The following is a 14,183-nucleotide window of genomic DNA, read 5'->3' on the forward strand; positions in this document are numbered from 1 at the left end:
ACCCTGCTGTTGTCCGCAGGGGAAATGTCTGTCAATAACAAACTCTGATATTCTTGAATTGACAACATTTTCAAAAACTTTAAGGAAACATGACAACAGGGCAACTGGTCTGTAGCTATTGCAAGATGTCTTAGGTTTGTCTCCTCCCTTGTATAATGGTACAATGAATCCACGTTTCCATAATTCTGGGATTTTCCCGATATATACAATTGCATTAAAGAGTTTAACGAGACACATATTCAAAAGGTCACCGCCAAAAATTAGATGTTCATAGGTAACAAGGTCTGGTCCCGGAGCTTTGCGGCGTTTGAGTTTGTTGAACACTGCTAATATGTCATTGGTTGATATTTGGCCACCAGGTAGTTCGTCGTGCGACTGAGTACATTCGGTTTCGATGTTCGTGTATTTAGATTCAGTTTGAACATAAAAGGTTTCATCAAATGACGGATCCTTAGACGGGGTATATATATTTTCATAGTACGTCGCAAATGCACTTGCGACGCCCAGGGGATCGCGAAAGGATACGCCCGCTGTCGAAATGATTTCTGGGTATGTGCGGGAAGTTTTAACTTTGTGTTTTTTCACAAGTTTCCAAAACAGACGTATATCGCACTCAGCGGCTTCATCTAGATCTTGATATACTTTGCGCATGTGATCTTCGTATTGTTTAGTGAGCGCATCTCTGAAGCGTCTTTTAGCGCGCTTATAGCTGCGATAAGAGTCAAAGACCATGCCACGTGGCCTCCCTTCGCCTACCCATATGCGCCGGAAGTTTCGTTTGGTGGAGTGCAATTGTTTAATTTCTTTGGATCATCCTGGTCGAGTGTGAGGGTTATAACCTGTATGGGGAATGCATTGCCGTGAAGCTACGATAATAATGTTACACAGTTGTTCACAAAAATGATTCAAATCGGCAACTGAGTGCATTTCACATTTTAATAGACTGCGAAGATCGGGTAGCATAGTTGCCTTGTAGCAATCTATAGCCTCAGCGGTTGCTTTATGCCAAGCTGGTAATTTTAGTGTGGATGTCTGAAGACAATGGCGTGAACATTGAGATTTAAAAGAAGCTAATACAGGCAAATGGTCTGAGGTGTTACAAAAATAGCCCTCTTGAAAAATCTGATAGGTAACTAGTGAATCCAACATGCATTTGTTAAATAAAATGTAGTCAAGCATTGTGTTTTTAGGAACAAATGTAAACAATTCGTCTGAAGTTTTAAAATCTCTACCAGGCATACAAAATTCGCATTTGTTAACAAAGTCAAGCAACAGTTTGGACTTGTAAGCGTTTGTGTTAAGATGACTAATAATACTACCGTTGAGATCACCTGTTATAATAACATTACCATAGGATCTATAATGACAATATAAACTTTCCACATGGTTAAGTTCTTGTATATAAGTATCTACATTACTATCAGCAGGGAGATATACACCAAAAATATACAACACTTCACCATTGTTGTATGTAAGTACAACACCAACTATCCGATTTGAGTTAAAACATGGTATTTCTCTGATTGAATATTGTAGTGACCTTTTAAACATTATACCCACTCCACCTTTGCCAACAAAATGTTGGTAGGTAGGCAATTTAACATCTGTATCTACCTTAACAAAACTCAAATAATCTTCATGTACAGAATTAAGGTAATTTATACAAGTTGTATTGTCTTTCAACTTATGTTCAGAAATAACAGCTAAGTCGCATTGAGTTTGGTCTAACAGCTTTGACAAACTCATAGTCGATGACATAATCCCTCTAACATTCCATGATAAAATAACTACCATAGCAAATGATAATAATACATTTAGTACAATTGTGATATTGTGAAAGTACATAAAACAAATTTAGTAATAGGCACCCCGTTAAATTAGTCATACATTTTCATTTAGGTCAATTCGTCTATAATATATGTGAGGGCAACATGCCAGGCTTCTATAAAGAAGCAGCAATATCAAGTGTATACCTGCATGTCAAAACCAAACACTAGTACACCACATATACGGCATGCATATTGCCAGTGTCCTATTGGGTAATAGTTTATAAATATACTTATATATATGAATTGATAAACATTTTCAACAAGTTTTTTTATAATCTTATGAAAATCCACATCCCAGTGAAATTTTAATCATGCATTGCTTTTGCTATTGTTTAAATTACAATTTCATTTTTTTCAATGGATCAACACAAGAACTTAGTTTTCAACTGCACTATTCTATCCTTTTGATTCGTAGGTTAGCACAGGCATGTAGTCACATAGGTGCCTTACTCCTTGCATTAAGTCATGCAAAACCCAGCAAGTCCTCTCCAGAAAGCTGTACATTTCAGCCATGTAAATGGATAATTCCTGGGCGCCAGGTGAAGCCTACTGGACCAATTACTTCTTTGCCTAATAAGTGTAAGGGCCAATAGAAAGAGTCTGAAGATTTTACAGAAAATCTTGATCCTCTTGCCGCTTATGACCCTCGTAATTCAGACGACAGACATTTGGATCTTAATGGCACACTGCAGCATTTGCAAGATCTATTTTTTTTAAAATTATAATTCATGCTTTAGTTACTATTTGGCAGTGGAATTTGATAATTAGAATTTTTGAAATAATAATTAGGTCTGTAGAATCTGTCAGTCTGACAAATCTGTGCATTTATTATCATAAGGAATGTCGCACTTGTGGAATATACCTGACCATGCTCCAGAGGCTGTCCAAGAGATGGAGGTGCAGGATGTGGAAGATATTATGTTCGCAAAGATGAGAAGTCTCATATTTTGTGAGGGGAATGGTATGAATATAAATTTGATAAATATGTTGATTAAAGATTAAGTAACGTTAACTTTACTATGAAAAGTTAAATTTAAACATTTTTTTTCGAAATGAAAATTATTTTTGAATTATATTTTCTTATGTTTATCTTATTTTTATTTATAAACAAAAGTTTCAAAAAATCTTTAAATCCTTGAGTTTCATAATTGTTATGATATCCTAATTAATTTCAAAATTTTAGAGCCCCAACTGTCGATAACCGAGGGCTTAGTTGAGTTTATTGAGAGCTGCACAAGAGACAAGAGAACATCAGAGATGTGGCAGAGACTCCATATTGGTCGTCTCACCAGTTCTCTTTTTGGTGATGTCTTGAAAGCTGGATCCAATCCGAAATCTTTGATAAAGTAAATTATTGAGGGTTCCAGTCTTAATAAGTAAGCTGAACAAATTATGACTAATTCTTATCTTATTCCATAGAAACTATCATATATAGGATTTTTTATTTCTTAAATGGTAGAAAATACATCCACTGTATATATATATATATATATTTTATATATATATATATATACACCATCGTCGACATCGGATACTTAATAATGTTGACAATGTGTCGACTTTACCCATTTTATGACAAATTAAGTTGACGACTTTGATTGTTTTATCTCATTTCTGCAAAACACTTTGTACAACTAAATATGTGTGCACGAACGATGCATTGATGAAATTGAATTCAAGAAACATTTATGATCTAATGTTTGAATAAAAACAACACTAAACACTTATTTTATTATGTAAACTCGATATTTAGGAAGTAGATCGAGTTCCCAATAATGTTGTATTTTACTTGAAAGTTAATCACGTGAAAGGTCATGTACAATAAACATCAAAATGTTCACTTTACAAATCTACTTTCTGGTTTGGAAGGCTTTTGACAACTTCAAGTTTCATCTTCTTAGTTGAAGGGGGGGGGGGGGGCATTTTTTGAGTTGCTGATGAATTATTCCTCGTTGTCTTTAATATCTTTACCCATTCTACTGAGGGAATTTGTCGTCTGAATAATGTTTTCCAGAGGCATATCTTTGGTTGATTGCTTGATGAATGTAAAAATCAATCCCCCCCCCCTTGTGGTTTTTCATGTTTGGTTTCTCCTAGACCGAAAAGGCACAATGATCTCATTTCATTTTTAAACTGCTCTGCAGTATTGCTTTTAGCAATTGCATTGTAAGGGAAAATAGGACCGGGGTATAAAAGGGTTTCCTTTGAAAATTGCGGGATTTGAAGACTGGTATGTTGAAGAACACCTCCTGGTGTGAATCCGGATAGGTATTTCTTATACTGCGTAAGGTAGTTTGCATGTCAGATTGATTTCTCTGTACTGTGCAAGTTCACGTAGCATTTAGTTTCATCGTCTGCGGATTTAGTTAAAGCGTTTTTAACTTTACGTGGGAACTCCTGAGATAACAGAATAAGCAAACATTCTCCAATCAATTCTAAAAAAATTTCGCATTAAAGGCCGCTTGTATTATCATGGTCAGACACTAGATGTGTCCCTTTAATTGAAACTATGCAGAAACTTCAAGTTTCAGTTACAAGAGGATACCTGTGTGGACTGTTGCATAGGTATACATATTTACTATTTATTGTTATCTTAAACAACAACTATGGCTATGCTTAAATTTATTTCAATAAATACACGAGGTTTAAACTCTAAGGAAAAAAGAGATAAATTTTACAGTTGGATAATTGATACAAATATCGATGTTATTTTGATTCAAGAAACGCATTTTGTAGAAAAAAAACGCTTTTCAATACGACTATGCTTGGAATGGAAAATCTATACACTGCTTTTCTGACTCACCTTTTAGTAGAGGCGTATCTATTTTGTTTAAAAAGGGGTTAGATATTGATATAAAAAATATACATAAGACCAGTGATGGTAGAAAAATATTGGTCAATTTTAATATTGGTGATATCTCCTATAGTTTAGTTAATATTTATGCACCGAACAAAGAAACCTGCAGAATTTTTTGAAAGGAATGAAAAGATTTATCATATTGTTCATCAAAGACTTCAGACACAATATTATCAACAGTGCTTTCTGAAAATGTCGTGTCAATGTAAATCTTTGGAAAGTATATACTATAAGTATTATAAATATTTTACCTTGATCGTTTAGCAAATTTCCTGCACCCTATATAACACACTTTACATAATATGAAAATAAAACAACAATTGTTTTTAATTAACAAACTCGACAGTGTAAAATTAAATGAATTACAGTAACCCACCCAGAATAAAAAAAAAATTACAATTGTCATGTGAGATTAATTATCAAGTAGTGGCGATTCAAGGATAAGAAACAAATTAGAACTGTCAAACTAGAGAGTGACTAATGATTCTATTTTAAACAGACTGCCTCAATCACTTTTGATATAGCAACTCTGATCAAACAGAGTGTTATCTTCATCTCAAGGGACATTTCAGCAGCAAAATAATTACAATAGCAGTGAGATTGGTAATGAATTAAACAAGTATTGTTCCACAAAATGTTAGTTTAAAGAATAGATCCTTCTTTACGTCTTGTTAACATCATTGATGATAATACATTGTAAAACATTACCCACCAGTATTAAAATTTTATATACGGTAAATATTATCAAATTTTTGGGTTGTTCATAGATATATATCACTTTAACAATCATTACCATATTACATATACGCTTTGTGGATTTATATTCATATGTCCTAGCCACTTCTTTTGTGAGCCTAAATTGCCTCTTGTTTACTGTGTATATTAGATTCAATATGGTGAATGTAATGGAATGATATTGTTCTTAAGGTGGCTCACTATACCTTGAAATATTTTCTCAAATCAGCAGTTAATAACTTGATTATGATAAATATCATAGTGGATAGAAGTATTTAAGTCAAATAGGCAAAAAATGTTGAAATTTGGATAAAAAAATAACATTTTCGAAAATTTAATTCAGTAATCATTAACAAAATCTCCAGGCGCATTCGAACTCACGATCTGCGGTTCAGAAGTCCAAAACTTTAGCCACTGAGCTATGACGATATACAACCGCATTGAACGATGTAAACAGTTTAACAAAATATATAAATCGCCATCTTGTGACGTTGCGTCATCAAAACAGTCTGGGTGTAGTGAGATACCTTAATAATTTGAAAATTGAGAAACAAATGCTTAACATATCTTATATTTGAGAAGGTATAGACTCATTGAAATGACAGAAGATGTCCACATCTACTACATAAAGAATGTAGACCATTCATGGAAGACTTTGGACGGTAGTTTCTTCAAACAAAGGGTTGACGGATCCATAATAATGCCAACACTGCACCACCTTTGATGTTGGCATCATTTGAGAAGATCGATATCCAAAATATTAAGAAGAGCTTGTCATTTGGTCAAAGATGATGTCGTTCACTTTATTGTTGGGTCAAAGTCAAGCAAATACAAATGGTTATTAAAGGAAAAGGGCAATTTGGTACCTACCCAAGATTCCCAAATATAATCCACATGGAAAACAACCCTCCTGCTGTCCATGAAGATTTACAGAGACTGCTTACAAATGAAGATGAAAATCCAGAGGTAACTTTCTTCTTATAAATCGTTCATATTTTTACATCAGAGATTGTTATTGAACATGCAAAGGTGCTAGCACCTCTATTCAATTACATTTAACAAGGTTCAAATCATTTAAATACTCTATGCATTTAATTATAGAGAGTTATTTAAAGGTACCCTGCAAAGTGTATTGCCTATATATTTGTTTTGTTAAAAAGAAAGAAATAAATACTTGTAAACTTATTATTTTACAGGTCTTCTCAAGTGATTAGTTGAAAGATACTGGTGCCTTTTCCAGAGAGCTGCTTTGCATGTACTTTGTTCATTTCATATACCAAACAGGAGTAAAACATGTTTTATCAGTCCCAAATTTCTGCTTCTATCACATTTTGCTTAATATTTTAATAATCATTAATTCCTTTTTGTCCAAACTAATATTTATGGTCATTTTCTTATTTAAGGTACCTGTATTTTTTATCCTTAAAAATGAACAAATGTCAAATGTGAACTTGTATTTTCCAAAAAAATGTTCATTTGAGTTAATAATAGTTTAGAGTACTAGTGTTTTAGAAAGATTTTGAAAACAAGAGTTTTCCTACACACAATTGTGTATTAAAATAGTGTGACCGATGAAGTTATGTACATGTTAAATTGATAGAGTCACATTAGTTCACTAGTTTCAGTCAGAATGATAAATTAAGTAGTTTTTATATTTGGACCAATTTTTTTTGTAGTCCCCACACCAAAAAAGCAAATGAAACTTGACAATCTTGGAAGAGTTCGGCACATTTCATATGCTAAAAGTGATGCAAGAAAACCAAAATCAACAAAGCAACAGCCTCATGTACTGGAAAGTTCTGAAACCGTCTCTTTACCAGCTACAGACTCTCACTAAAGTGTTCAATTCAACACAGACTCTGAAAAACATGATGACTGTGGTTCCAATCTACAATCACCCATAAGAAAATAGTTTTATGAAATTGTTACTGAATTAATGGAGAATTGTTGTTACAGAAATCTGTGAAGGGGATGATTTTTCATTTGAAAACTTGATTCCAGTTTACGAAATTTACGTTATTGAGTACAGTAATGAAGATCCTTTGATGGGACAAGATGAGGAAAATCAGGCCAATTTATCCAGGTCATTTTATGAGTGTACATCATAGTATGGTATTAATTCTTCTTTACGCTATATGACATACTATCAGTGGAGCTCAATTGGCAGATACACTAACTTTTGTTAGTCTATACTGCTTACATTCACATCCAGGTTAAAAGAGCATCTATACTTTAAAAAGTATTTTGCAATATGCATTTTCCAAAAGTATTTTGCAATATGCATTCTACACGAGTGAAGTAGTGCATGACAAGTGTGAAAGAAAATGACACCAGTTGCCTTTCTTTAGACTTTGGAATACAATTAGGAGTTAAAAACAAAGACTATTTCATCGAATTACCATTGGAACAACAGTTAAAGCTGCTTGGTTCGATTACATATCAAATTTTATGCACGCTTTTAAACAATGGCTATGCTTAGTATATGTATAATAATAGACATTGCAGTAGTTTTACCCGTCAATTATGCCAAATTTCGATGAAGAAAAGTACGTACAAAATTTGCTAACAAAACAAACGACATTAAAAGGTACCGGGTTATTTCGCCTCATGTTAAATTTCACCCCTGACGACGAGACGGGTATGGTTGTATAACGAATTTTACATCGCTTTAAATAAAGGTCGAAATGATCAGACAAATTACAAATAAACTTGTGTACGTTTTGTTCGCTAATATTTATGAAGTCTGCTTTCTTTACAATCGATGCATAGCATGCGGGTTGAATAACCCCAATCATTCGGGGGACGAAACCAAGCGGTTTCATTTTCTAAACATTCCCGTGATGCATTTTTATTTGTTTTTTCGTTTGCCCAAAGAGAAATTATTTTTATTTACTTTGAATATTTCTTACTTTGAAAGGAGACTGATTCTGCTGGTGTAAATAGGAGAAAGTCCATAACTTTCTAAGATAAATGATTTGTATGGAAATTTGTATGGAAAAAAAATCGGACCAAGCAGCTTTAAAGAAAATAATAAAGAGGCCTGGAATTTTGAATTTAATTCAATCAAGAAAATAACAGAAAAAGAGGCAGTTCAATGGAATTGAAGACATATATGATGGTGCTGTATACGAAATGTTATCTGAATTTGGAGGTCCCTTATCTTCAGAAACCCTACAAAAATATCATTTACATGGAACACTGACGTACTTCCTGTTTTCAAAAGTTCAAAGTTTTCCCTTTGGCCCCTCTATCTAGTCATTAATGATCATTCATTTAAACAGATTTTTGAAAGAAAATATGATCCTTTGCGGACTCTGGTTTGGTGAGTCAAAGCCATTTATGAGTATTTTTACAAAACTTCTTATGAAATCTCTCAAATTTTTAGTAAGTAATGGAATTCACTATGAAGTGGAGAACGAGAAGATTTGCACTAAAGGCTTTCTAATCTGTGAACAGCTGATCTACCAGCCAAAAGTGAAATTTTAAATTGTAACCAATTTAACGGCCAGTTTAGTTGTATGTCGTGCTTCAACCAGGGGAACATAATGAACACAAAAAGGCGGAAGTGTTCACACCTTTCCATATACTGCATCTATGCCTAAATACGAAGAGAGAATAACTGAAAATTGCCTGAGAGATGCAGTGGGACTCGGTTCTCTTCCTGTGATCCCGGCTGTGACAGGGTTGGGCGTGGCTGCGCCCCCTAGAAGATCGGTGATCCCAGCTGTAGGTGGCAATGGCTCCCAGTTTATTGCCTGACGTCATGACGTCAGGCATATCTAAGGTTTAAAAGTCGCAATCTCCGAAACAGTGCAGACAATGAGACAAGCAATATCATGATATTTCACAAAAAAGATTTACCGATGCATGTTTAAGATGTCAGCATTTACATTCACAATTGATGAAAATGTTATATGGCATGTTATAACAACAGCGAGCAAGAGTTTTTAAGTGAAAGGGACGTTCACCATGCAGTGCACGTGTGTAATCCTGATTTAAAAATAGATCAGGCGTATATTCCACCATATTTGAACGGTGAAAAAGGGGGAGGGGTCTTCGCAATAAGTTGTAACATTTTGTCTATTACGGTACAACTTGTAAGTAATAATTGGCGTTGGATTATCATTATTGCAAGAGAGTCATCCGTTTGGGTTAAAACAAATATATATTTATACAGCTGGAATGTTTACTGGAGGAACTAAATCGCCAAAGCGGGGCGTGACCCTATTTTCGTTCAGTTGGGCGATTTCATTAATCTTGAAAAAGGGTCATAACTCGCGTGTCTTACTAAATGTACATTACTACATTTAACAATTACTATATAATCAAGCTAGTGTGTTTTTTAATTCGATAGAATTCTTCCAAAACATCCGATCCAAAGTATAATATACATGTATGTAGCTGTAACAAAAAAAAATGTCAAAAAATTCATCTGACCCCTCTGCCAATGGATGAGTTCATTCCTTGCGTGAACAGTAATAGCAGGATTTCGCGCCATGATATCTCGGTCATAATTTTTGCGCGCCGAATAGTTGACGAGTCCGTTGGGATCATGCGAATCCCCCAGAGCACACCATGTGTTTACATCACAGGCACGTAGCATCGGGGGTTGGGATGAGGGAGGCTGCTTCCCCACTGTTTTGACAGCTGACACTTTTCTTAACTTTATAGGATAAATGGAATTATCATGGACCCCCCACTTTTGTAGGAGCATGCAATAAACGAAACTGCAAATAAGGAATTCTCATTGAATTGAAGTTATAGTTAGTTTTTTTTTATGAATTTGAGAATTCAACCTTTTTTAATTGCTTGTCAAGATGATTTTGATGAAGCTTCCCACACACATTCAAAAACAATACGTGTTTGTATACCCTTTCATATTTCATATTATTGGAAATTTTTAAAAATGCCTTTCATTTGATTTTGCATCTTAATATAACAAATACAATTTTAAAAAACGACTATTTACTCTCCAGCTTTCAAGCTTACATGCACTTATATGATATGTGTACATTCCTAAAAAACTGAATTAATAAAATAAATGAATTTAAAGTGATATATATATGTACATGTTCTAGATCGAAGAAAAGACTGACATTTCGTCTTATATTTGCACGGTCCGTTTATAAATTAATGATCAGCAACGAAAATTAAAATTCATTTCTGATAAGATAGCCTAATAAATACATGCATGCTTCCATGGAATAAATTTGTTTAGTCAGGCAAGCTTTTTGCAAAGCTGTTACTTGTTGTCACGGTTGGATTCGTTCTATATTTACAATTTTTATATAAAATATAAACCAAACAAATATACATAATATAAACAATAAGATATTTAAGTTTTCTGATGTCCATAGTCTTCGTCACAGGCATGTAGAAGAGGAGTGGGTAGATATGGCATGGCGTGAGACAGTGGCGGACAGGTATTACCACGGCGATGGACTGCCAAAAACTGGATACGGACCTTATTAAATTAAACAAATAAACATATTTTGAGTTACATGATTAATATACCTTACATAAACATAAGCTAAGTCGCACGGACTTAAAATATAACAGTATGGCAACAACAGCACGCCATACAATAGCACGAAACCACAGCGAATACGATCACTGCATAACGTTAAGAGTATCACACTACTTAACAAAGAAAAACCACGTCAAAACGATATACAAATACTCCGTACTACACGGACAATATACAAGTATATCATGCATTTATATCTCAATATAAAGCACACACACTCGACACGTGACCACACAGGAACACGCGCGAGCATGCACCTATGTTTAACAGTTCTACCTCGTAAAACCAGTACATCAAAAGTAACAAAAAATACTTAATATAAACTCCACAGTAATGTAAAAAGACTGAGCCGTAGTTAAATTACAAAAGTATAAAATATATTTATTAGTATAAAATACTAATACCCCTCATAGGAGAAAGAGTTATTCAAAACCTTAGCTGCTCATACCTGTCATGGGGAAAACGTGGCCACTGTCTGCCAGGTCTGCAATGCGGCAGTTTAAATAAGGTAAACGAACAATAGAAAAGAACTGACCAATACGTACTATAGCTGAAACCGTGTCCAGAGAGGTACACTACGGGTAAAAAAAACCAGTTACACAGGAACGTTAAAGAGGGTCCCTACAGGATACTAATATGTAAAGAAAACAAATATAATACCGGTAGATACTGCTTTGTGACACTTGTGGAATAGTTAAACGCACGATCTGACTCGTGGCGGAAACCGCTGCACGAATGGACCCGATCGCCATTCTGGAAGACGACAGCAACTAATGCAGATGTATAGGGGAGTTTGGGGCAACCAACGTGCAATACCATAGGTAGTAATAGCTATAAATACTATATCTTCTAAGAAGGACCTGATGTCAAGAATTTGATCAGTACAAAGTACAAGTTAGTTAATAATTGATTTTATCTTTATCAATTTTTAACTGTCAGGGGGAAGGCTGAAGCCCGTCATATTAAAATCAAAGTACTGAAAGTACTAATGGGAGTTGATCTTGCATAAATTTAATACCAGTGGTATGTTTGGACTAGTACATGTACATTAATATCTAGACAACATTGAAATGGTTACCCTGTCAAAGGGTCCTGCTGAAATAATGGACAATAGGATGAGAAGAATTTCAAATAAGTTTGCTTTGACATTGACCCATAAGTTAGAAATATTCCTGATCAAGATTAAGCTCATCCCAATTGGGAGAAGCGTATTAAAAGGTTTCATGATTTTTACTTTTTTGGAGGAGAAAAATATGTATTTTGAGAGAAATGCTAAATATGATTCCAGTAAATATGTAGAACAACAATCGTCAACAGTTAAACCAAATTTATTCAGAGATGGTATAAGGTATGGAAGACCGAAAACCATCTGAAAAACAGTCTGTGTAGCTTTCAAAAGTGAACAGGAATATAATTGAACATTGGTAATTATATAATATCAGAACAAAAACAGAAACAATTGGCTGTAATATAAACAAATTAGTCAGCAATATTACATGTATCTTAAATTAAAAGATCATGATAAAACTGTAGTTGGCATTCGGTGGAAACTATTTGAATTATGATCAATATGTATTAAACAGAATGAAGATCAAATATTTTTTTTTTTGAATTAATAAAAAATGAATTATGTTTATTCAAAATAAAGGAATTTCTAATTTTTTTTATTGTTCTAGAACTTATAAAAATCCTCAATAACAATTTTTCCTGTTTTAATCATTCACATTATACAATGTGTTCAATTTTAAAGCTTGATAACTAATAAAAGGGCAGTAGTTTTATAGGTAAAATACAAAAAAAAACCCAGCAAACATGTAATATTACATGTTGAGAAAAATACTGGTAGTGCATTTGAAACAATGCAATAGATCAATAAATTATAAAACTAAAAATCACCCAAGAGGACAGATTTTGATATGACTAGTATGGTATTTGGATACAAAAAAAATCAATGTATAAAAACATTAGTATATACTGCAGATGTAAAACAAAATAATATTTTTTTTTACATAAAGCCAAATATTCATAAATGAGAACTTTTTGCAATTAAAACTTATCAACTTGTTTAAATGCATGTATTACATGGCAACATACGAGTAATCTGTTTAAGTATGTCCAGTTAAAGCAACATGATTGGGAAAATAGAGAATCATAACAGAAATTTCAGGAATGCTGAAAATAGTGACAATAGTGTACATTGGTAAATGTTGAGGACCTCTAACATATGGCTTAGTGATGCTTTGATTTTAATACATGTACATACTAAACAAAGCATTAGGTTTTTGTTGTTTGTGTCCCAATACAAAATGAAGCCTTTGAAAATTGAAGAGCACCTATTAACAGATCACCTGATCAAAATGTATTAAAATACAAATGTATAAAAAGAAACTTCATAGAGAAGAGCAAATAAACAAGAATTATTTACCAATATTTGAAGAAAAAAATAAAAGCACTAAAATATTTACATCAAACAAAACTGTGGATGCATGCATGGTGTTTTACATTATAGAGCAGCAAATTATTTTTTTTAGATGAAAAATTTGTCCAGCAAAATTGTAGATTATAATAATGGAAAAGAAACAGAATGTGCATTTGAATTTTGAAAAATAAATGAACCAGGAGTAAAACGCTGTTGGGAATGTGTCAGAACATACAGTGAATGATGTGTTCATATTGCACTTGACTTAAAACAGATAAGTCATACAGACTGTAACAATGAAGTGCTTAATTATAAGCAATAAACTACAGAATGTCAAAAGGCAAAAATATTCTCTACCATATATCCAGTGACAACAAAAACTTAAAAACAAGCAGTTTAAATAAGTGATAAAATTCTCCAACATTTCAAAATGCACAACGTGCATTCCAAATACAGAAAAGTATTCAAACATAACATTTATCTGAGTTCAGATCTTAATTAACAGTATACAGCAAAGTACTGAATATACATGAAAAAGCATAATCATAAAGCAAAAAACCCAAAATATGGTCAGGATGGCAATCACCAACAGTGCATAAAAAGTTCACCCTAAAGCAAATGAAGAGACAATTCCGTTTGTGGTTCCCACTGCCACACTGAATGGTATTCTAATGGATAAAGTGTCTTCAACACTATTCTCATCACATTCGAGAGCGTCACGGACCATATTTATGGGGATACCAACTGTCTGAAATGTGTCTCCGTCTTTAGGGTTGGATACCGGTACACGGTACCAATACCGTACCGAATAGTTGC

The sequence above is a fragment of the Crassostrea angulata genome, chromosome 2 (assembly GCF_025612915.1).
Source record: "Crassostrea angulata isolate pt1a10 chromosome 2, ASM2561291v2, whole genome shotgun sequence".
In the NCBI taxonomy this organism is placed as follows: domain Eukaryota; kingdom Metazoa; phylum Mollusca; class Bivalvia; order Ostreida; family Ostreidae; genus Magallana; species Magallana angulata.